Consider the following 24119-nt stretch of genomic DNA (forward strand, 5'->3'; position numbering starts at 1 on the left):
CCTTACCTGTACATGTAGGGAAAGGGAGTGAGTGACAATAGGAAAAGTTTAGCCACTGCCTAGAAAGAAATTCACAATGCGCTCTGCATATTTGAGTGTCTGGGTATTGGCACAATAAACCTCTGAAAGTTTCTTGAATCTTGTTTGCTAGAGATATTTGACTACAGGAGCCTCGTTTTTTTACTCATCACCCTTATTCATAGCTCATAGACTCTTCCCGGTAGTCCAGGGCTAACTTGAAAAGAAGACCAAGTTTGCTTAAAATGCACTCCCTTCTCCCTTTTTGAACCACTCTCCTCCCCAGGGCTTTTCCTGTGGCTTCTCACACCAGGCTCTGCTCCCACCGGCTGATTTCATCTAAAGAAGGTTGGATTAGTGACTGTGCGTGTTAACTTGTGCTGTAGCCCAGGCCTGAGCAGGGGCTTCAATCATCCACAGGTGGACAGAATGAATGAAGCATCGAGGCGTCAGCAGAAATCTTAGTACCCATTTGTGGAAAATGCTCCTGCAGAAGAGGACGGTAATATCCAGCCAAAGACAGGTAAGAACTTTTATCTGAAAAATGGTCTATTTTAGAATCAAGGACAAATTATTAGGAAATAAAGTACAAGTCACTGTTTCTCTGATACATAATAAAAATATCCGCAAGGTGAGAATAAGCTAAATGAAAAGACAGCAGGGTAAGTGAAAAAAGGAGATGGAAAAATACAGCAATGATGCTAATATTTTAACAGCGGTTGGAAAAAATAATAGAACTAATCCTGCAGAAATTAACCATATAAGTAACATGGGGAGCAAATTGGAGGTTCCCCCAGAATATAGAGAAAATGTCCAATTAGCAAAATAATAGATACCAAAAACATAGAATGTAAATCAGCACACAGATAATTATTGTTCTTCAAGTAGAAAAGGAAACAATGAACTAGAAACAATAATCAAAGGTATAGTAGAAAAAAAATCTTCCTAAGATGAAAAAAGACTTGCGTATACATAGTAAGAGATTCACTGCACAGTAAAAATGTATATGTCTAATTTTTTAAAACTAGAAAAAAGAATGAGTCAAAATAGTAATATATAGTCTGATCATAGATATAACCATTGCTAACATTTAGCCTTTGCTCTGTTCATAGCTTATATGGCTACACTAGTATTTTGAAAATAATTTTTGAAAATTTGACTCTATTAAAGGGATAAAAATAGAGGTGTTTATCTCTTCTTGGGCCATTAGTAAAGAAACAGTGCTTTTTGAAGACCAGCATGATGGTGGTGGTGTCAGTGAGAGATACTTGAAAGATAAGGGACCTGAGGGCTGGGACCCTTGGAGCTGCCCCTCCTCACTCTAGGTCAGCGGTTCTCAACCTGTGGGTCGCGACGCCTTTGGCGGTTGAACGAGCTTTTCACAGGGGTTGCCTAAGACCATCCTGCAGATCAGATATTTACATTACGATTCCATTACAGTTATGAAGTAGCAACAAAAATAATTTTATGGTTGAGTCACAACATGAGGAACTGAACTGTATTTAAAGAGCCAGAAGGTTGAGAACCACTGCTCTAAGTATTTCCTTCCAAAGGTAAGCTTTAAAATTTGGGGTTTTGTCTTAGAAAGTCCTGACCCACCACCATTGGTCAGCTCTGTTTATAAAAGAGAAGAAAAGCACAATGTAGTGGATTACTTGACCAGATGTGGGATTGACTTCTTCGTAGACAGCTGTAGGAATGTCAGTATCTACATGATCCATTTCCTTGGGAATCTTTAGGAAAAGCTGATAGCTCCATGTGTGGAGTGATCTAGACATCTACTTGTCTTAAGGTAGGAGGAAGGACAGAATGATCTGTAAAGACCCCTTTCGGCTCCGTGAGCTTGTGTCTCCATGGTATCACTGGATTCACTTTAACCACTTATTGTAGTGTTTTATCACCATAATTAACATTGTTGTGTGGAATTAACAAGCATGTAGGAAACCAGGGGAAAGAGAACTTAGGTACTAATGAGCACATCAATTACAATAATGATAAACTTACTGTCATTCCAACCATTGATCGTCACATCGCTCAGCTGTTGATTGTAAATGAGGGGAAGAAAAACATCTCCTATGGTCCAGCGGCCCATTTAATCACCATTAACTTTTGCTAGTAGATGTATGTCCTTGAAGCTTTATGCTGTCCACACTTTGGACGTGATTTTGATCATATGCTATAGTTTAAATTGTATATACATATTATTTAAAATTCCACCTATTTTTTTTTCTGATATGAAAAGGAGTAAGATACTCATTGAGGACAATTTTGGAAAGTACAAAATGTAATGAAGTGAATTTTAAAATCATCCAAATTCCCAACATGTAAATATAACATTGGTTGGCATTTGGTGTATATCCTGTGGTATTTAAAAAAATCTTATTGGCCTTTTCTAATTGTAGCAGTTTTATAAACACATTGTAAAAATCTAAACAGAAGAAAAAATATATAAAGTAGAAAGTGAAGTCTCTTGCCTTTTCATTCTCCACAAAAATGACCACTGAGAAGAGCTTTCTGTCTACCCTTCCAGAATTTTTTTCTAAGCATATTTATATAATTAAACCTTTTTTAAAGAATAGATTATAGTATATATTCTTTTCTCCTGTATTCTTTTGTACATTTATCAACCTGATATAGCAATACTATTATTTCTTTTTAAAAGTCTCCAATTGTTTGGTTTTTAGGTTTCTTTCCATTTTTCTATGACAAAACAAGGAATATGCTTTTAACCATGTCTTTTCATACTTGCAGGTGTATCTCTGTAGGAACAATAGGGTCAATAGGCTCAGAATTTTAAAACGTTGAATTTGCATTTTAAGCTTTCAAATATATTGCCTTCAGAGAGGATGCTCCAGTCCCACTCTCACTAGCAATGTATGAAAATGGTTGTTTGGACAATATTGGATATTGTTAATATTTGAAAATCTTATAACTGAAGAATCTTAGCACAGTGGCCTCCCTTATCTGGGAGGGATGTGTGCCAAGACCCCCAGTGGATGCCTGAAACTATGAATAATACCAAACCCTGTATATACTCTGTTTTTTCCTATACGTGAATATATATGATAGTTTAATTTATAAATTGGGCACAGTAAGAGATTAACAACAATAACTAATAATAAAATAGAACAATTATAATAATATGCTGTAATAACAGTTATGTGAATGTTGCCTTCTGCCTCTCTTTCAAAAGATCTTATTGTAATACTCAACTTCTCTCTTCTTGTGATGATGTGAGATGATAAAAGGCCAAACTTGTTCCTGAATCTGTGTGACCATCTGTTACCTGCACTAAATAAATGGCATGGGGTCATTCATTTCAGGGGATCCCTTGCTGAAGTCTTTGTAGAGGCTCAGTGCTTTCTGGTGCAGCACGTTGCCATTGATCAAAACACGTTTTCTGTTCGTGTCTTCCACCCACAAATTTAATGCTTTTTCCATCTTCACTTAAGCACTTAACACACACTGTGCTGTAAATTTGTAGTTTGAGGTATGACAGCCAAACTAGCGCAAATTTCATTTTTCTTCACCATTTCACAGATAGAAGATGCATTCTTACCATAGATCGCAGCAACCTCAGCATACAATTTTTCTTTCTTTCCTTACTAATTGAGAACTTTCATCTTTTCACCCAAAGGAAACACTTTATGGCTTCTCTTTGGCAGATCTGAATTGCCAGCATCACCACTCATGTACTTTGGGGCCACGGTGAAGTGAAATAAGGGTGAATGAAACACAAGCACGGTGGTCGAGTGACAGTCGATCTGATAACCAGGAGGGCTACTGGGTGACTAATGGGCGTGGAGCGCACACTGTTGGAGACACGGCACTGGCACTGGCCGGTTGTAGTGGGCAGAGTGAGAGTCCATCACACCACTCAGAATGGCACATACTGTAAAACTTATAAATTGCTTATTTCTGAAATTTTCCATGTACTATTTTCAGAGTATGGCTAACCACCAGTAACTGAAACCTTGGAAGGTGAAATCGTGGGTAAGGAGGGGACTAGTAATATATTATTTTAATTTGCATTTATTTCACTACTGGTGAGGTTCCAAATCTTTTTATGCTTACGGTCATTTTCACTAATTCAGTAGTTTGCTGTTGTTACCCTTTTCCCATTTTCTTTTGGTCTATTTCTATTTTCTTACTTATTTGTAGAAGCACTTTATACATTATAGATATCAATGTCAATGTAAGTTTTAAATTAGTCAGAAAAATTCCAAGTTTCTGGACAATGAAAATATCAACATATTGCTTTTTAGAGATTTATTTTTTTTGGTAGTGAAAAATAGAAATTTTTATTTAGTAATTCCGGTGTAATGTGCCAAGTGTGTAAATAGTTTAAATGTTACTAACAAATGGCATAGAAAAATAATACCAGGTATCTTTTTAAAGGATCAACAAACTTCAAGAATTGTGAGGTGGACAATATGGCACGAACAAAACCTATTTCCCAGAACAATACATTTCCAAGAATGAAGGTACTTTCTGAGGAAGCACTGTAGAGCCAAATTTCCCCACAGGCTGCAGGATCCATCTGAACATAGACAAATGGCTTCCTGCTTTATAAACCAAAGGAAATAAAGAAATACGTCCAAGCTCCTTTTAGATTGTACGAGATTAGTGATGAGAGGATGTACCTTCTAGCTACCCACGTTGGAGCTAGAACCAGAGCTCAGTGTTCCCTTAAATGCACATCTTGAGTTTCTAATCCACAGTAAAGATATTGGAGAAGGAAGAAATGCGTTTCTATTTTCAAGTGGACTAGCTCGCCCATGGCTTCACACAGGTGGTCTATCAAGACTGCTCTCAACACTATGGGAGCATCTTTGAGGCACATGGAAACTCCCGGAGTGCAGGCACAGGTTTGACTGACAAACCCGGAATATGGCAAGTGTCCCTTTTTCTTCTTCTTTTTCTCTCTATTATTATTATTATTATTATTATTATTTGATATTTTCACTAATTCAGTAATTTGCTGAATTACTAATTCAGTAATTTCCATTGAGGAAGGTAGAGATTGTTCATGACCTACTACCCAGAAGCCCTTTAGTCTTTTGAGAGGCAGGGGGAATGAAGCTTTCATATGTGCCTGTGCTTGTGTCTCTGTGTGTGAGTGTGTAGTTGGGGGTGTGTGCGTGTGCACTTTTAATTAAAGTATAATATATATTCAGAAAATCACACAACTATGCAAGTTAATTCATTTTCACAAATTGCACTCAGCCATGTAACCAGCACCTGAATCAAGAAACAGATATCACCAGTGCCCAGAAATCAGCCTGTGCTCCACTTTCCTGCCTTCTGACACCCTAGAGTAGTTTTGCCTGTTTTTGACTTTTATATAAATAAAAGTATATATATTTGGTCTGGCTTCCACACAACATTACGTTTTTGAGACCCACTTATATTGTTGCCTATACTTGTACTTCATTCATTCTTATTGGTGTATGGCAGCGATTTTCAACCCACAGTAAACTAATTACTAAAACTTACTACTAAAATTCTGCAGCACACCAAAAAGATATTATTTGCCGATCTGACAAAAAAATGTAATTTTTGTTCATTCACACCAGACAGTTATTGTGTTGGCTGTTGCCATTTTTTTACTTGAAGATCTAAGGGGAAATGAGATCAGTGCTCCTGATTAAATAGTCAGGTATTGCATGCTTTAAAAATGCTTGCAGCACACCAGTGGAAAATTGCTGCCATATGATGTTCTATTGCGTGAATGCACCACTGTTCGTTCTATTGTTGTTGGGCATTGGTAAGTTTCCTATTATAAACAGTGCCATGATGAACATTCTACTACATGTCTTTTCTTTCTCTTTTTTAATACTCACCTGAGGACATGTTTTTATTGATTTTAGAGAGAAAGGAAAGGAGGACGTGAGAGAGAGAGAGAGAGGGAAAAAAATCAATTTGAGAGAGGAACGTTATTCGGTTGCCTCCCATATTCACTCCAATCAGGGATTTCAGCCACAACTCTTCCCCAGGCCTCTTAATCAATAAATCAACTAATCAATTAGAACGCCCTTACTGAACACCTACTATCCATCCAGGGAATGTTGCATTTTGGTAAACCAAAAGGTTGCAGGTTAGATTTCTGGCCAGGACACAACCTTCTTAGATCCGTTACAAACCCTGGGAATTATGCTGGACATGGAGGAGGGGGCAGGTGCCTGTTCATGCTTCCACAGAAGAGTGAAGTACTACTCCAATGCACAGGGATGGAAAGTATAGGAAACACACATCATAGTTTCTCTCTACTCTCTCAGTCTTCATCAGAAGAGGAAGGGGAGTAACTATCTGACTAGTGAGCCTGGAAGAAGAAACCCAGCCTGCTTAGCTAAGGCCCTTCTCTCCTCGTCATTAGGACCTGCTGGCCAGAAGCACACACACTCTGTCTCTCCATGCTTTAGGCTTATGAGACAGTCCCTTCTGGGGGAGGCTTGTGGTGGACAGACTGTGCCCGTGACTGGGGAGTAATCAAGAAGGGAAATATTAGGAAGATAATTGCAGACACATAGAAGCATTTCCTTCCAGCCCAGGCACCAAGACTCAGGGTACCCTTTACCTAAAGGGAGGGTTGTCAAAGCAGAAACAGAAGAACAGACCTAAACCTTTGACATTTAGATTTCAAAAGCCAGGGTTCAGGATACAATACCAATAGATTTAGAAGAACATTCAAAACAGTTTTTCCCACCCCCAGACTAGATAAAGACACCATGGGTTGGGATCAAACAGATAGGAGCTGAGCCCTGAATAAGGGACTGTCCATCCTATGCCCAAGTGAGCTCCATCTGTCCCCAGTACAGAGTGACATGGGAGAGTTGAGTCACCACCTGAAAGTCTTCACTTCTCATTCAAGTGAGAACTGAACATCCTGTATGCCTGCCGAGGAGCTGTTAGAATGTTTATCTTTGCCATTCAGTGAGTAAATTTCACAGAGAGCTGCCAGAACGTTGCCTGTTGATTAGGAGTGACAGTCCAGCTGCATTCTGACACTCCATATACCCTTCTCCATCTTGCCATGTGTCCAGTCCTCCCAAGATGCCTCAGGACTTTTGGAAGCTCTTTAATATGGAGAAGATAATGGTTTAGACAAATAAAGAAAAGATGTGGTTTAGAAGCAAAACCCTATATTCTTAGTTAAATTGGGGCTGAATTGGTCCAATCTTAGATTCACTCCCCACTCATTCCATGAATAAAATACTACTTACCACACCTTGTTACACTCCTTTGTATTCCTTGTATCACCTAATGCAAAGGAGTCGTGCAGTTAGAGGCCCTCATTAGAATATATCTTTGTTGGATTTAACAGAGTTCATTTGAATTAAATGATGCTCTATGTATCTAGTCAATGGACCACACCTCAGTATTTAACTTGTTTCTGACACTTCTTAAATTAACTCTTCCAAAGCTGGAAGCAATAGATATTGCTGTATCTTTGGTTTCAGGTACTGAGGTTTCCATGTTAGAACACATAATTACTTTTTTAAAAGGAAAAACCAACCTTGAGAAACCCTTCCCAAATACAACAGGTGCATTGACAGGCTGTGATATGTGCCTTCAAATCCCAGATTAAGACATATTGGGAGAGTTAAAATTCATGGGTATGTCAATACAGCAAAATAGTTACCTTAATAAGAACTCTGACTTTGAAGTTTGACAGATACAGGGTATGCCACTTGCTGCCTATAAGACCTTGAATAATTTAATAAATTTTTTTATCCCTCAGTTTTTCATGTGTGCAATGGGGATAGTAAAGTTTCCTTACCAAAGAGTTGTTCTGGAATTCAATAAGATGATGTCTATAAAGGGCTTAGAAAAGTCTCTAGCACACAAAAAAGTAATCAATATAGGGTAGTTACAATTTTGGATAGCCACACTATAACTTTTTAAACCCAAACCATTATTGCTTATTTAGTGGAAGGATCTACTAAGTAGACTCTACTTGCTAGAAAGCTAGGAGCCCATCAATCACTAGGTCATGTGACTTCCCTTTGGCGGCTCTGAAAAAAGAGGGGTGAGCAGTGGGAGACTGCCCTATGAGTCAGAATCTCAAAGCGCCAGTCCAGGCTCCTCCCTTCAGTAGCACAGCGAGTCTGGGCCATGCCCGAGCAGCTCGGGACAGAAGCAGCATCACTGTGTTGGAAACTCCACAACCTTGCAAAGCCTACCAGGTGGGTGAGGTAGCCCTGCCACTTCCCTGGGGATGGATCCTTGACCTGTGACTGAGAGTGAGCTTCTGGCAGGCAGCAGAGTGCAGAAAAAGCTTGAGTCATTTCAGGCTCATTAGCACCATCTGCTATGGCCATCCAGGCTCGGTCAGCGGGAGAGGACTCCTAGATTATTGACACCACAGAGACCTTGTAAGAAGTTACTTCCTGGCTGTTCAGCAATCACTGCTCTATGGAAGGGACCTCCATGAAATGACACTCATTATCTTCTTTGGTTAGGAGGAGACAGTCATTAGGTGTTGCAATTTTGGATATACCCCAAGGGTTACCCAACCCCCAAAGCCTTTAATTTCCCCTAATTGCTTACTGTCCAACCACTGTGCCTGTTCTTACATGCTCCATCTTTCCAACAACTCCATCACTACTTTGAGAGAAAGCATAAAAATATGAACATAATTCTCAGAGGTCACAGTTAAATAAGCTTCCTTACTATTTCTTTATCTAGGCATAGTATACCCCTAATCTCCTTTCTTGATGCGCAGTCTCTTTCCCAAGATTTAAAATATTTTCTGAGTGCATCTTAGATGCTAAGTCCTGTGCTGGATGCCAAAAACATAGTCATGACCAAGATAGATGGGCCCCTGCTCTCATGGGCTGTATGTTCCAGTGCAAAGAGAGGAACTGTTATGGGTTGGCTCAACGAGATAGACCACCGACTCAGAATTTAAATTTAAAAGCCTTTTATTAAACTGGCCAGCTGACCACAGCACCTATCTCCCCCTCTGGGAGATTCGGAGCATGTGGCCCCGACCAAGTGTGCAGCAAGATCTTTTATTGCCAACTACACAGTGTTAGAAAAAAAAAGAAAAAACCAGCGGATCATTAGCCGTTCCTGGTACTGTCAGGGTAAAAAGTTTACATAAAATTTACGAGCAGGGTCATACCTGGCTGGGTTCAATCATAACACATTGCTTTTTTAGCGAGATAATTAGCAATTCTTCTCTCCCATGGTCCCTGCCCTTGACACAATCAGTAACTTTTTCCAGGCCGCAGTCCCTCCCCCCAACACATTCAGTAAGTTTCTCATGTTTCATTTCCTCCCCCTAGCACAGAACCACTTAAGTGTATAAACAAGATCAGTTTGGGATGTGAGAGAGACAGTGGAGAGCAGTGGTCTCTAGGCCTAGGTTAAATTCTTGGCAATTTGCTAGTTGAGTGACTTGGATAAATTACTTAACCATTACAGAAAGGGCTCTGCTTTGTGAAGTAGGGGTTTTCTAATAGGACCCCTCTCATATGACGTATTTGAGCAGAGACCTAAGTGCTGACCTGAGGCAGCCACCCAAAGAACTTGGAGGTGAATATTTTAACAACATGTACACACGTCCTATGATGGAAACAAGCCATAGTGACATAAGCCATGGTGAGGACTTGGATTTTATTCTAATTAATTAGGTTTTAACCTCCGCCTAGAGTGATTTCTCCTTACCTGGCCACTCTTCAAAAAAGAACCTACTAAAATCCCATTCATAGTTCAAAGTCAATTCTAATATCATTTCTCTGTGAAGTCTTTATTCCCAATACTTGCCAGAAAAATTAGTCCCCACCTCCTTGGTGCTTCAGCCTTCCTGTATATTAGCTGTATACATGTTTGTTTCTTTTCTTCATTGTGTGGGGGGGAGGTCAGGGATTGAGTGCCATTCATTTTAGAATCACCGAGCAAAGTGTGTGGCACAAAACCACAACAGATATTCTTTGAATGAGTAATATCATCTTGGGTCTTTTAATCAGATTTTCTAATTGAACATTTCCTGATTGAAAATCTGTATCCAGAGAGAATAATATATAGCCCAGGTAGATTTTACTTGGAGCAAAAAGAGACCAGAAAGCAACAGGGAGACTAGGAGGACGGAAAAGGGAAGAGGCCTGGAATGGAACTGCATGTAATTTGATGGAGGCCACACTTCTTTTCTCAGTTCTAACCCAGCTATAATTACATGAGCTTGGGCAATTACTCAACAAAAAGAACTCAGTAAAAACCGCAGTGCTCCGCTTATCCAGAAGTTAGACTTCTGGTAACCCCAATCTCTTTGACTTGGACAAAACAAAACCTCAAAATGAAAAGAAAAAAACAAACTACCTCCCCCCTCACCACATAAAAACAGAACTTAAAGGAAAACCACCTTAGCCTAAAAGAGACAATAGAAAACCTATGATCTCAGAGCAAGATTGCCATCAGGTACCAGCCCACTATTTCCTTTCCTTCCTTCCTTTCTTTCTCTCACCCATCCTTCCCCACATATTTATTGAGCACCTACTACATGCTAAACACAGGGCTGCTGCTGGGGCTAAAGCAGTAAATAGGAAAGATGTGTCCCTATTCTCAGGGAACTTTCTCCTTCCCTCCTGCTTCCTGACTTCCTGCCCTCTTACCTTCTTTTCCTGCAAGCATTTCTTCCTGTTTACAGTAAGAAAAGGCAACAGCTTCTGATATCAAACTCTTTGAGTTCAATTCCTGACTCTGCCGATTAATTTCTCTCTTCCTCAAATTTTGAAGGCTCTAAGTTAAAGTCTGCCCCAGGTATGAGAAGTCATTAGGAAAGTGTAAAAGAGGAGAACAACTAGGGACCTAGGATGGAAGAGGCTCTGGCATTTTGACCCATATGCCCTTGTGCAGGTCACGTGACCTCTCTGGCCCTCAATTCCTCCATCTACAAGGTGTAACTACAGTAGGCCCCCTCATGTGCAGTTTCACTTTCTATTGTTTCAGTAATCCATGGTCAACTGTGGTGTAAAACTATTAAATGAAAAATTTTAGAAATAAACAATTCATGAGTTTTAAATTGTGCACCATTCTGAGTAGCAGGATGAAATCTCATGGTACCCCAACCAGGGCATGGATCATCCCTTTGTCTATATCTCTCTGTAGACACTTCTAACCCATTAGTCACTTGGTTACCCTTTTGGTTGTCAGATTGACTGTAGATCACAGTGCTTATTTTCAAGTCACCCTTATTTTACTTGATAATAGCCCTAAAAAACACAAGGGTAGTGCTGCTGGCATTTTAGATATGCCAAAGAGAAGCCATACAGTGTATGTATGGAGGGAAAAACATCATGTACCTAGAGTGTGGTACTATCCACATCCACTTACCTTCAGGCATCCAATGGAGATCTTAGAACAGATCCCCTGAAAGTAAAGAGAGACTGCTATATTGTCCTTTTCTTATTTATTGTTTTCCTGGGGTTTTTTTTGCATTTATTTACTTATTTATATAATTTATATACAATGTTATATCAGTTATATTAGTTTCAGGTATACAATGTAGTGAGTCAACATTTTTATCCCTTACAATGTGCTCACCCACGAATGCTACTATTGTTCTTTTCAACATTCCATGTCTCTGGGCAACCTTTCAAAGTGATAAGTCAACTAGCATCACTGCCTCAAGTGCCGTGGTATTTGATACAACCAGCAGATGCCACATCTGCCAGCCGACTACAAGCCCTCCAGGGAAAGAGCTCTAAAGACTTAAACAACAACAGGTCTTTTTTCCTTCCCTGATGAAGAGACTGGCTGACTTCAAAGCCAGGAAGAGAGAACTGTGTGCAATTTGATGGGATTCAGAACATCAAAGGCTGTTGAGTTGGTGTCTGGAACAATCTCTCAGGTCAAATCTAATTTTATCTGAGCTGATGTTTCCAAGCTCTGGTAATTGCTCCCAACATAACTGCCAATTGCTTGTTATAAGGCTGTAAGTGCAACTGCTGCGGAGCCTCCAGCAGAGGGTCCAGCAGATGGCTTTTGTCTCGGGTGCTCTGAGTCTGGGGAACGGGGCTAGTGTTAAATCTTGGGAGCTCTAGGCTGACATAGCAGGAAGGATACTGGACCTGGGGTCAGAGACTCTGTCTTCAAATCTTGGCTCGGTCACAGATCCTCAGATATTTTCCTTCCTAAGGGCTTTCTCAGTTGGATTTGACAAATTTGTGTACTGGTTTCCAGAAGACTGCAAGAGAAGTTTGGGGTTGTGGAGCATGGGGTGCTGTCTGGGCAGTAGGGGAAGCAACATTGACAGATAGAGGCACCATATGGCATAAGGACCCTGTACACACTCACCTGACCCAGACACAGCATCAGCCTAAGGTTAGGAGTCGCTGAGAAGTCAGCAGTGCTGGTGTGAGGCTGACAATATAGCTGGGGATAAAGGGCCTGTGGTGGTTAGATTTCTGTGTCAACTTGACTGGATCAGGGGTTCCCCGATATTAGGTCAAAGATGATTCTGGGTGTGTCTGTGAGGGGGGCTTGGGGATGAGTTTAACATTTAAATCAGTAGACTGAGTAAAGCAGATTGCTTTCCCTGTGGCAGTTGAGCCTCATCCCATCAGTTGAAGGTGTGAATAGAACAAAAGGCTGACCCTTCCCTGAGTGAAAGAATTCTCCTGTGTGACTTTCAAACTGGGTCATTTGCTCTTCCTGATTCTATAGCCTGATGGCCTTCATCCTTGAACTGGGACATCAGTTCTGCAGACTTTGAACTTGTCAGCCCCCATAATTGCACATGCGATTATAATTCCTAATAATAAATTTTAAACAATAATTTCCTATTGATTATGATTCTCCTATAGATTTCTATTCTGTTTCTCTGGAGAACCTGACCATCTCGGGCTACTCTCTGCAGCAGGCTCTCTTGCATTCAGCAAGGTAAGCTGGGTATGGAAGTTCAAATGAAGAGCACAGTCAGAGTCCAAGGCGGCCCCTCACTTGAGAATCTCTTTTGAGTCTGGAAGACTATCTCCCAAACTCTTGCCAGACGCAGAAGGAAGAGGTTCCACCATTAGTCAAGCACTGCAGAGTGGCTTCTAAGTTTCAGAAGACATCCTACTCCTTTATCCATATCTTCTTGTCCAGCTTGATAATGTTGGATTTTGCACTCTTATCATAGGTATTCTCAGCCCACTCTCCAAGCTCAGAAACAAACATGGCGGACACCCACCTACTGTCCCCGCCAATCATGAGCATCTCAGATTCCCCTCAAAAAACTCTGTGACTCTCATCTGGTACCTGGCTTGTTGAGGTGGAGCATCCACAAAGAATGTAGGGATTCCCAAGGGGCTAGTTTCTGAGCCATCCTTGGGATAGTACTGGGCTACAGGCTGAAGGTGTGAGCAAAGTAGTTTTATTAACAGTAAGTAATATTTTGATGTTAATGTGTATGATTCAGTTTGGTTCCTTTTACCCTCTGCCTATCCCTTCATCACCAAAAGAAGGGTTTTCATATATGCTGCACATAGAGTGAGTAATGATGGAACAAAGTGTGCAAAAGAGTCAAATTCATGGCTTTTGAACTTTTAATTATTTTTGTGTGTGTAAATCTACAGCAAATGTAATAACTTTGAATGTCATAGACTTTTATTTTAAGAACCAGGTGCTTGAAAAGAAAAAAAGGTGCTTTGAATTCTAGAAAGCTTAGTTGAAAGATCATGAGGTGAAGCCTGAAGAAAGAGGGCAAAGTTTATTTATAAACAATAGATTACAAAGAGGAATTTGAAGAAGAGCTAAATCCTGCCCTATAAGTAGAAAGAGCAGCTGAGTTTCAGAAAGGAAGGCAGAAGGTTCAAAGCATCCTTGCTTCAGAGGGGCCCACATACCAGAAGAGGCCTTGGGGTGGAGTGAGGACAGTCCAGTGGCTGTAGCAGTGAGTCCTGGAGGGTCAGGGGCAGATGTTCCAGGCTTGGGAACATCAGCTGCCTGCTTAGGCAGCCACCCCTTCCATGGGCCTCTGCTCATGCTAGGAGGGTACATGCCCCAATCTTCATCTCCGCTCATGACTGAAATCTCCTGCATGTCTAGAAAGACAAGGCAAGAGGAGGAAAAACCCTAAAATTAAATGAACATTTACCTAAATTAAATTAAATGTAAACAACAGTAATGAATTGCCCTGAATTAGTGAGATTCCATTTCCACTGTCAATGGAGATGGAAGTTTGAGACCTAAATTGAGTCATTTAAGAGATGAAGTTTTGTCTTTCTATCCCTGATTTTTTTATTACTTTTTATTTTTTAAATACATCTTGATTTATTTCAGAGAGGAAGAGAGAGGGAGAAAGAGATAGAAACATCCATGATGAGAGAGAATCATTGATTGGCTGCCTCCTACATGCCTTCCACTGGGGATCGATTGAGCCTGCAACCAGGGCATGTGCCCTGACCAGGAATCTAACCATGACCTCCTGGTTTATAGGTCAACGCTCAACCACTGAGCCATGCTGGCCAAACTCTATCCCTGATTTTTAAAAAACCATAATATTTATTTCTGTCTTGATGTCAATGGTAGGAACAGGCAGCCTCTGCCGGGCTGTGTGGGTTTGTAAATCACAGCTCCCTCCCATCCTCCAGAGGGAAGCTGGCTGGAGACATCTGACAGATCTGAGGCAGTCCTTCAGGAGCCAGCACTGTACGTTCACTATTTCCCCTTTTCTTGCTGTCCTTGTTCATGTTAATTAGTTACTGTCATTCATTGAGAATTTACATTCCCTAGTCACTGCGCTAAGTGCTATGCTCAGATGATTTTGTTTAGGTTGTGTCATGCCTGGTCGAAGTAGATGTTATCATCTCTAGTTTATAAACGAGTAAACTGGGGATTGTAGAATTTCAGTAATATTTTCAGGATTTCACAACTAGTGGGAGGAAATGTGGGATTGAAACTCAAGTATCTCTAACTCTAACACCCTTGCTTGGAGTTGACTTAGTTTTACTGAGCTGAATGGGATTAAATAACATACACACTGGCCAGGACTTTCTGCAGGACCCTTCCCCAAATCCTTCTAAGCATTAGAAATGTAATGAATAATGGCCATCATTTCTTTTGGTCGCCCATCATTTACATCTCTTCCTATGTTGGAGAGATTTCTCACTTTTGGGTCTTGCTGGGGGAACTATTTGCAAGGGTTTTAGGTGAACACCAGCAAACATCATTTGGTACATGCTGAGACTCAAGGGCAAAAGGGTCAGCAGCTTTAGAAGTCACCCATTCTTTCATCGTCTTACAGAAAAGCTCTGAGACCTGTGTAAGACCTGCTAGGTGCACTGTGGGGTCATGCACCAAGAAAGGGATCTCACCTCCCTTTTGCTCTTTCATTTTCTGGGGCAAGCTTGAGAGTGGTTTTGCAGGTAGCATATAAACATTTGGGAACCAAATCTGAGTTTAACTGGGCCAACTGTTCATGGAGGTGCTGGGAAACACCAGCTGGCTAGCACCTGGCGACTTTGGAGGAAGTTGAGATCATGTGCAAACTCTCCTCATGGGAAGACTCCAGTCCTAGCTAGCTGATTGCTAGGCACCCTGAGTTTCACAGGTCATTCATTAGATAATCTTGCCTGTCTCCAAAGTCCAGGGGACAGGGAACTCATCAAACGTAAGTCTTTCTAGTAAGGGAAGTTAGGGGTCCATATATGAAATATGAAGAAAGGGTTGTTAAACCTCCACTTCCTGGTACAGCCCAGGCATGTTGTGCGCATGCTTCCAGCTGCTGGGCTCAACCAGGCAAGCAGAGACACTCACTGAAAAAGAGAAGGACCAAGGGGAAATTAAGCCAGCCAACAACAAAGCCATGTCCCTGTCTTCCCACCCCCCATCAGAACTCAGAGATCCCCTGATGGGTACCTCAACACATTCCACTCTATGCCCATTATCCCCATCCTGCCACTTCCCACACGGATACACAGGACAGAATTCCATAGGGATTACAAAGACCAGAGGGCACTGCCAACTGCTGGCTGCCATCTCAAGTTGCAGCCTGTGCTGTTTCACTCCCACTTCAGCGTCCTGGTGCCTAGGATCTTGGCCAGCACAGACAGACCTAGAACTGTGGTTTTCCTTCCATGAGATCTTCTCACTGGGATGCCCTCTGCAGCCAGCAGGGGTTTTCCAATCAATATGTTGACACATTTCCCTAGAATGAAAGGAACATCAGCATAATCCAGCTAAAAGGGTCTAGCTGGCAGCTTCCTGCACTCCAGAGATGACTACACTCAGTAATGTTTGGGGTCTTCCCCTGTTTATCAGTGCACATGATGGCAACATGTCTAGCATCAGAGGTTAGTTTTGCCTGTTCCTGAACTCTTCTGGCTTCCTTCGCTCAGCACAATATCTTTGGGATCCACCCAAGTTATTTTGTGTGTTTGCAGCTTGCTCCCTTCTCTGGCTGAGTAATATTCTATTGTATGAACATATTGCCAATCTGCTATCCAGCCTCCTGCTAATGGATACAAGGTCTGCCTTCCAGTTTTGGGTTATTCCACATAAAACTGATATGAACATTCTTGTATAAGTGTTGGCTTGTTTTTTTGCGAAAACATGTTTTTATTTCCTGTTGGCATATAGCTTGGAATGAAATTGTTGGGTTATGAGTTAGATGTATGTTTAATTTCACTAAGCTCCTTTTCTGCTAAACTTACCCAGAGTTGGGTTGTTTCTGATGTTTGCAATGAACACCATTCACACCCCTGGCATGATGTTCACTAGTGTTACTTCTGCACTTTTATTGAGCCGCGGAGAATGTCAGGTACTCAGCTAGGTGTGGGTGATACAGAGGTGAAAAAACTTAAGTTTTGTTTTGAAGGCTATCAGACCTGGGACACACAACTGCAGACAGAGGTGTTCAAAAATGTAAGGGACCCATGGGAGGGGCTGGCAGACAGAGGGAATGCTCACTGGTTCAGAGGAGGGAACCTTTCTGAGGCCTCCGTTGTCCACACGAGGCTCCCAAAGAGGAGGAGCTGGAAATGCTCCTTGAAGAACAGCTCTGACTCATGAAATAGATGTCAAGTGCATCATAGAGCATCTGCTCCATGGAACAGTCTATGGTCATTAAAACTATAATCAGAGAAACTGTGTAAACACTTGAAAAATGGTGTACCAGTGACAATGCCGACTAAAACCGCCTCCACCATGATTAGTAGTATGCAAAGTCTATACTTATGACTGTGGACTGGAAGGAAGGGAGGAGATAAAAACAAAGGCTGTGTTCTGCAGTGCGATTCTGGGTGGATTCTCTTTTTCATTTCCATTTTCTTTTAAATTCTTTTTTTGTTAAAATAACATTTTAAAGCAAGAGGTGTTGGGAAGGCGATGGGGATCCCTGGCCAGGAAAACAACCTTGCCACAGACTTAGGATGTGGAAGGAGTTTGTTTGGGAGCTGGGATTTCTACCCTTGAGGTTTTGTGTTGAATGGTTGTGCTCGGATGACACAACTAAAACAGGGCTGTTGTGACTGAGTGTGCCAGTGGCACAACGTGGGCCAGAGGTCCACTCCTTGTCTTAGAGAAAGAGGTGTTAGTGTCTTAGCAGGGCCTTTGACCTGAGAGGTGCTGGAGAAAGAGAGGGGCTTTTGGACTCCAGGGTGGATGGTATTTGGTGGGCGAGTCTCTGCTGTGCGATGTTTGGGGGGAGGGTGAGAGGAATGTGATCAGAATCGACAATCTTTGCTCCGGTGGTTTTAGCAGCAGCAGTCACACCGCTGCCCAGCAATGCTTACCCAGCACCACTTTTTTTCCAGAAAAACTGAGGAGTGGACAGCTGCCTATCCGGCAGCTAAGACAGCTGTTTTCCTTTTACTTCAATTGACCCCAAACTATTCACATAGACTCGCTCCCAGTCCCAGCATCCCATGGCACTGCCACTGTGATTCAGCGAGAGCACCCTCATGTGAGTGCTCCCTTAGGGGTGCCCAGCTGCAGACCAGACCAAAGACATAAGCTACTTGCTCCGAATGAATGCCTGGCCGGCGTAGGCTGCGAGGCTCTCTCATTTTCCTCAGAGAGCAACCCTGAGGGTGGGACGGAGCAGAATGTCAAGGAGTCTCAAGTTCTGGAGCAACCTTAGATTTCAGGACTCACATATCTGATCATGACTCAATTCCCTGTTTCTGTCCCCAGGAATCCTTACCTGTGATTATCCCTGAGGCTTCATTGGTGTGAATTGGTTCTGTAGCTTACAACTCTAATTACCCAAGAGGATCGAAACGAACAAGAGGGCAGAGTAAAGGCACTCCTGAACCATCACAGAACATCAGTGACCTTGAAGGAGGCAGAGGTCAACAAAGAGCAGCCTTTGTGTGGATAGAGAGGAAGGCTCCAGTGTTGGCTGTAGGGTGTGGACTCAAGGTCTACTAACCACAAGTGAGTAGTCCTCTAAACTAAAGGATGGGGCTTGGTTTTCCCTACACTCTTCCTTGAACCACTGATCGCAGCATCATTTACTTCATTCCCTTGAAGATAAAGACTCTTGGATGTAATGTGTTGAGTGAGAAAGGCTCAGATTGCTTTCCAGCTCTCCAACGTACTACCTGCCTTTGGTATTTAATAACCTCTCTGTAACTCTGTTTCTTAAGCCATAAAATGAGAATAATATCACTGTTGAAAATTTATTATAAAAATTCAATAAGATAAAGCATGTCAAGTGCCTGGTACAGAGGCTGACACATGATAGGTACTCAACAAAGTTAGTTTCTTTTTATTAACTTGGACAAGGCAATGTGGGTGCTGCTAAGCTGGCCTTTTCCCTCATGGTAAGTCTTTCAAAGCATTCGCTGCAGAAGGTAGCACTTGGTGGCCACAGCAGCTTTTAGACCCAAATCAAGGATTTGGGAAAACATTTATTAGAATTGTTTTATCCACTGAGACTCATAGTGACTTGGAAAGAGTGAGCTAAGGTATTTGTTCCACTGAGGGAACAATAAGCCTTTTGAAAGCTGTCATGGGCCGTGGACACCAAGTGGCGGACAGACAGGTGTACAGACATCCTGTCCTTGCCCGAAAAGGATTCTGCTTCCTGGCTACAGAAACAGGCCAGGAAAGAAACCGCAGAAGCATGAGTTTCAAGACCTTTTTCCAGAGCCAACATTGGGTCACAATGGGAAGAATGTTTTCTGTTGTTGTTGTCTTAATAGACTTTATATTTTGGAGCAGCTTTAGGTTCTGAGAGGAAGGCACAGAGAGTCCCCATATACCCTGTGTTACCCTCCCCCCACACACACATGCATAGCCTCCCCTACTATCAACATGGCAACATAATGGAGCATTGGTCACCCTGATGAATTTACATAGACATGTCATTATCACCCAAAGTCTACAGTTTATATTAGGGTTCACTCCTGAGGTTGTAAATTCTACGAGTTTGAACAAATGTATAAAGACATATCCACCATTATAGTATCAAACAGAGTAGTTTCACTGTCCTAAAACAGAGTTCCTGTGCTGCACTTGTTCATTCCCACTTCCCCTTCCACGAGCAACCACTGGCAGTCTTACTGTCTCCATAGCTTTGCCTTTCCACAGTGTCATATAGCTGGAATCCTTTCCAGTTTGCCTTCTTTGACCTAGTAAGTGCATTAAGTTTCCTCTATCTCTTTTCATGGCTTGACAGCTCATTACTTTGCAGTACTAAATAATATTCCACTATGCGAATGTACCACAGCTTAACTATCTACTTACCTCCTGAAGGACATCTTGGTTTCTTCCAACTTTTGTGCTTAGGAGTCCAGTTGCTGTGGGTTGTTGGCTGTTGATAGAGCCCTGGGCTGGGAATTGGCCTCAGGCACATCAGTAACTGGCTCTGGGATTTAGACAATCACCCAAACCCCTGGTGTCCTCAATCTGTTTTCCCAAATGCCTTTGGTTTCTGCTCTCCACTGTGTCTGTGTTCTAGAATGACAAGGCTTCCCAAAGGAGGAAAGCACAACTCAGGATCCTGTGAAAAATGGCAGGTAGACCAGGAAACAAACTGGCAGGAAGCAGAAAGAAGTGGGATGTACCAGGAGTGGCTGCTGTGACAAACAGCACCATGTCCACCTCCAGACCAGCTGGAGAGCGAGCAGGAGATGAACAAAGAAAGCAAGTAAAGAGTGGGGATTGGGAAGAGCCTCAGAAAGCAGAGGTGCTGGCCATCTCCTCCTGGGAGAGACCAACAGACACCAACCAAGGACAGGTCAGCGACTAATGAGGGCAGATACTGGGATGCAAGGCTTCCAAAGATGATATGCATCTCTGTTAACATGGAAAGATACTGATGACATCATTTACATGGAAAAGGGAAGTTTCACGACAGATACTTCATAATGATGTATGAATGTACTGTGAGCATATATATGTATAGAATAACAGGGTTTTCCCCTCCACCATGGGAGCCCTTATGGGAATTGTGTGCAAAACAGTGTCCACCAGGAACTCCTTTCTCTTCCTTTTCTCCTTCCCACCAGTCCTTTTGTCCTTCCTCTCTCCCTCCCTGCTTTCCTTTCACAAGTATATGTTGAGTGTACTGTGCCCGTGTCCTGGGCAACCCTGTGACAGGAGCAGGACTGATAAAGCCGCCGCCCTGTTGGGAGCTTCTTGGGACCCCTTCTCCCTGGCAGCATGTGACCCTCCAGCATCCCACACACTGTGCTTTCAGAGTTTCCCTTCTAGGACATAAGCTCATGGGAGCAGCTCCCAGCTGCTGGAGAGGGGGGACTCCTCTGGGAGTACAGCCCCTGCTCCTCAGCCCCTCGGAAAGGGGCGTGGCCTGTACCACAGGCAAGATTGCAAAGACCAGAGGCAGAAACAGTGGCGCTCAGGAGAGAACCCGGTGTGGGGACCGAGAGCAAACACAGAGGCATTTCATAAGTTTTGGTCCATTTTCATTCACCAATGTATTCTTTTTCAGCTTGCAGTAAAAACAGATTTATAACTATGGAAATACTTTTATTATTAAAACTGCTGTGAGAAACATAATTTTTTGTCAGTCGTCAACTCTCTAGCCCCTAACCACTTTATTGTTTGTATTGCAACATTTATTTCTACAAATCTTTTTTATTATTGTGAAATATAGCACATGGGAAAAACTGTGCAAAAAGAAAAGGTGGCCCTGGCTGGTGTGGCTCAGTTGGTTGTGCACCAAAGGTCACGGGTTTGATTACCAGTCAGGGCACATGCCCAGGATGTGGATTTGATCCCAGGTGGGGGTCTGTGCAGGAGGCCGCCAATTGATGTTTCTCTCTCACATTAATGTTTCGCTCTTTCTCTCTCCCTTTCTCTAAAATGCTGCCCTGTGTGAGGAGAGGAAAGAAGAAAGGAAGAGAAGAAAAAGAAAGAAAGAAAGAAAGAAAGAAAGAAAGAAAGAAAGAAAGAAAGAAAGAAAGAAAGAAAGAAAGAAGAAAAGATGGACAGCTCAAAAATGTATCACTAAGCAGATACCAAACACCCAGAAACCCAACCCCAGGTCAGTAACTAGAACATCATTAGCCCCCTTGCACCCACCCCTCCCTCCAAAGGGAGTCAGTCATTCTCCCCGTTTTTACTAGTAACACCTCTCTCTCTCTCTCTCTCTCTCTCTCTCTCTCTCTCTCTCTCTCTCTGATATACACATGAAATATCACACCTGCATATCTAAAAGCCGCATTTTCCTTTTAGCCATTTATCAGGCTTCCCACAGTATGCATTTCTCACCGCTGTGCCAGCCTTCGTTCACTAACAGTGCGCTTTCATGTAGCTCTACATGTGTTTTCATCACGAGGGCCCCGCTGCTGGGCTCCCTTTGGTTTCTTTTTGTGGCTGTGGGTGTTTCAGGGGATGGCTCCGCCGCGGGTTATTTTCCCATTGTCACTGTTGATGCAGGTTGGCTTGTTTCCCATTCGGGACCATTACAAATAGTGCTGCACCTGATTGCTAAGGCACACTCATGCACATTTCTGTGAAGTACCAGGTACATAGTTAGAAATGCTATTGCACTGCGATAGGGAATGCAAATCTTCAGCTCCAGTGGACGGTGTCAAACAGTGTTCTAAAGTGGTGGCCCCAATGTATGTTCTTCCAACATTTATAAACCAATTGCTCCCTGTTCTCACCTGGTTGGTAGTCAGCCTTCCCATGGCAGCCCTCACTGCCACTTTCTCTTTAAATGTCGCTGTCACTCCCCCTTTCCCTCCCCAGCCCCTCTCCTCACTTTACATTTATCTTATCCTCTATTTCATATTTTCTACCCTCTTGTTCTCCAAGAGTCATTCTGGATATTGTCTTCTGGTCTATATCTCATCTCCCTCATTCCATTTTGTTGTGCCTAATCTAATGCTAATCTAACTCTTGGATCCTTAATGTCACTTTTTATCTGTATTGTAGAATTTTTACTTGGTTTTTTCATTTCATAGTGTTTGGTTCTTTGTCAAAATTCTCAATTGTGTCTTTTATTGTCATGAACATAATAAGCATGTTTATTTTAAAATCTGCGCCTGATAACTAAAAGATCTAGAGCCACGTGAGTCTATTTTACTCTTTGTTATTTTTGTTGTGTTTTGTTCATATTGGCTTTTCTCTTGTGTTGTTTTTATTGTGTGGTAGATATTTTATTGGGCATATTCTTTGTAGAAATAATTTACATTTACATCTGCCAGGAACTTGGCAGCATAAGGGGTCATCAGAGATACAGTGACTTGAAGATGTACTTCATTCCTGGTTCACTCTGGTTCACTCTGGTTCACTCTGGTTTCTGAGGTACAGTACTCTGAAATCTCAGCCCAAGTGAGAGAGCCTGAAGAGCCCAGCTTAGTGAACCCTAGATTATTTTTTATTTAAAAAAATATTTTTCTTGATTTCAGAGAGGAAGAGCGAGGGAGAGATAGAAGCATCAATGATGAGAGAGAATCTTCGATCGAGTGCCTCCTGCATGCCCTTTGCTGGGGATGGAGGCTGAAACCTGGCATGTGCCCTGACCAGGAATCAAACGGTGACCTCCTGGTCCCACAGGTTGACACTCAACCACTGAGCCACTCCAGCCGGGCCATGGACCCTAGATTTTCATCTTTATCCCTTTAGCTATTCTCAACACCTCCTGGGGAGTCAGAAATTACCCACAAGTGAAAAGTGACCACAGGGTCTAGGCAGCACTTCCAGAGCTCTGTCCTTACCCACCTCCTGGCCAGGAACCTCCTACTGGGTCCTTCCTTTGCAAGTCAGTTTCCGGGGAGGTTGATTGTTGAGATGAAACTTTTGTAAAGGAATTTTTGTTATCAGGAGGTGTCATAAAACCTCAACTATCTTATTATAGCAAATGAGTATGTGTATATGTATATATAAATGCACATATATATTATATATGTAACTTCTTATCATAAAGCAGTAAGTGGTAACAAAAATCAGTTATACACAATGTAGGTTAATAGGAATCAATATCTTTTCAGTCAATCTGTATTACCCAATACTGTATTACCACAGACTGTACAATATGGATTATGCATGGAAATGAGAAATTTCCACATTATTACAAGGCTTTCACCTCTCACTGTATCCTTTCTCCAATAAAAGATAATAGAATTAGCCACTCCTGTTTCCAAATCAGGGCTGGCCAGAGGATGAGAACCCAAACCAATGATCTTATCCAAATTTAGAGTAGTGGACAGTGTGCTATTTCTGGACACACACACACACACACACACACACACACACACACACACAGCTGGAATTAAAATCCAGAGTTTACTGAAGTTGTAGTTGTAGATCACACCATCTTCTCTAGCTATGTTAAGCAGGAAGGACTTTTAAAGGGCATTTAATAAGTTAGGGAATCTTTGGAAATGCTGGTGGAACAGGTTTTAGGTTAAATTTCCAGGAACAATTATGGGTGAGAAACAGGGAAACCCCTGCAGGTTTAGAAAGCGGGTGCCATTGCCTTTCGCTGTCAAGCGGATGATCCACACCTGCCTGGGTTTCATCAAAGCCTCACTTTGGTGCCTGTGACTGGTGGAAACACAGTCCAGTTGCTTGTGATTAGTGTGGTCATTTTACATTCTTGTCACTTTAAATCTAGTGCATTCTTGTCGGCTGCTTTGGGAACCATTTTAAAAGCCCCACAGATCCTTGTACTTGCCTCTGGAACTCCTCCAGGCTCG

General features: G+C 42.2%; 1 long non-coding RNA gene across 1 annotated transcript; it reads left to right on the plus strand.

The window, feature by feature from the left end:
• Positions 1–323: 323 nt before the first annotated feature.
• On the plus strand, positions 324–23284 carry LOC138994111 (uncharacterized). The gene is made up of 5 exons (XR_011468388.1): positions 324–541; positions 12828–12903; positions 18139–18381; positions 21294–21457; positions 22830–23284. It is a non-coding gene; the product is annotated as an uncharacterized lncRNA (long non-coding RNA).
• The last annotated feature ends 835 nt before the right edge of the window (positions 23285–24119 follow it).

Source organism: Myotis yumanensis, unplaced genomic scaffold (assembly GCF_028538775.1).
Source record: "Myotis yumanensis isolate MYYU_CA2020_CCGP unplaced genomic scaffold, mMyoYum1.0.hap1 SCAF_16, whole genome shotgun sequence".
In the NCBI taxonomy this organism is placed as follows: Eukaryota; Metazoa; Chordata; class Mammalia; order Chiroptera; family Vespertilionidae; genus Myotis; species Myotis yumanensis.